Here is a 1,983-nt window from a genome sequence, read left to right as displayed (position 1 = left end):
TTGCCGGTTGTGTTCGTTTCATGGACATAGTCGAGCCGTACCAACCCGATCGGTGTTTACGCCAGTTTGGGCATGTGCAGGTAATACCCAATCCCATTATGAGAACGACAGCGCATCGTCCTGCTTCGGGAATAGGGTACGAGGTTAGTTTCGGTACCGGGGCGGTGGCCGATCATCTATGGGACTGTTGGCAGGATCACCTGATTCACCTTTCTCGTAAATCGAGACCAGTTACTTTCCCGGGAGAGACGGCACCAAATTACGAGGATTGGTATAATCGGAATTCTCACCCGTTGATCATTGATCCCGACCACCATGATGCCCCCGGTGCACGTGACGATGTTGATGTCACTGCTGAGGTAATAATTTTACGTACCGTTGTTGTAATAATTGTTTAAATTTGTTACTTTTTATAGATAATGTTTAAAATGTCTTAGTTATTTTTGTCAATTTGCAGACTGCACATGCTTTAATTGATCAGTTTGCCGAAGCCCAACGGATTGGTGATGACAAGAAACAGCTTTCCTTCTTCCGCAACATGATGAAGAACATCCAACCACTGATTGATAGGGCTAGGCACAGACAAAGTACTAGAGGACCCCGTCAAACCCCCGGTGATCGTATTCAGCGTAGATCCGTTGGTGTGTATACTGATAGCGAGGGTGAGGGTGATGAGTGGTCGGGAGACTAATTTGTGTTTGTATACTTTTATTTTGTACGTTTTTAAACACTTTCTCTATGTTAGACGACTATGTTAGTTGACTATTAAACCGTTTTAAATTCAAAAAATATGACCTTTTTAAATTCAAAAAACACGACCGTCTTTTTCATCATTAGAAGATAATTAAGTTGAAATTTTAAATTTCAGTTTAATTTAATGAATCTATGTTATGTTTTAATTAATAACAGTTACATTTCAAAAATCTAACCGTTTAAATTTCAAAAAATTGTTACCGTTATCAATTAAAACATTATAACCGTTTGAAATTTTAAAAATATACCGTTATAATTCAAAAATACAGTTATAATTCAAAAATAACCGTTATAATTCAAAAATACCGTTACAATTCAAAAAAACTGTTACAATTCAAAAAATTGTTACCGTTTTGAACCGACTTCTATAAATAGCCTTTGCTATGTCCATTTCAATCATAACATCCCATCTTATTCACTCACTACAATATAAAATGGTTCTCACAAATACTCAGAAAATCAGAGCTTATCAACTAAAGATCGATCACATCGTTGCGGATTTACCAGTGCTAGTGTCTCGCCTTGAATTAGTCATTCCAAGTGTCACTGTATGGCACTTGCTTGAAAATCCTCCACTTGACAGCCTTTGAATCATCTTAGCGGGAAATCCGGAGCATATACTAACTCCAGCAGTTACTGATGAGGTTGTTTCTGATGAAACATTAACCGAAAAGATGTGGGAGTTTCGCAGGTTAAAAAGTGATCTCCTTGTCTATTTTGAGCGCATCCTGACTGTGCTCGATTACGCAACACTATCATAATTATGTGCCGGTAGAGTGTTCAACCTAGGAAATGTCAAACTCGACATCACTGATTTCTTGGAACAATATGTCGGTAGCCAACCTGAAGAAATTGAGGCTCGAGATTATGTACAAGATCTGGAATTGTCATCTTCATCATCGGAAGATAATTAAGTTCGATAGTTATTTAATTACGTTTTAATTAAGTTGTATTTTCAATTTATGTCGTCTTTTTGATTTCCATTTAACTACGTATTAAATCTTGTTGTATTTTCAATTTATATTTTACCTTATTAAGTTATACTCCCTCCGATCCAGACAGATGTAAACATAAGCAAAAAGTGGTTATTTAAGAAAAGGTGAAAAAGTGAGGGGTAAAGTAGGAAATATTGATTGGGACCACATAAGTTTAGGTGAATTAAATAAGTAGTTGGTGAGTGGGTGAGTTGATGGTAAAGTTGTAAATAGGTAGTGGATGTAAGGGTAATTT

The sequence above is a fragment of the Silene latifolia genome, chromosome 10 (assembly GCF_048544455.1).
Source record: "Silene latifolia isolate original U9 population chromosome 10, ASM4854445v1, whole genome shotgun sequence".
Taxonomy (NCBI): domain Eukaryota; kingdom Viridiplantae; phylum Streptophyta; class Magnoliopsida; order Caryophyllales; family Caryophyllaceae; genus Silene; species Silene latifolia.
This window is presented reverse-complemented; position numbering follows the sequence as displayed.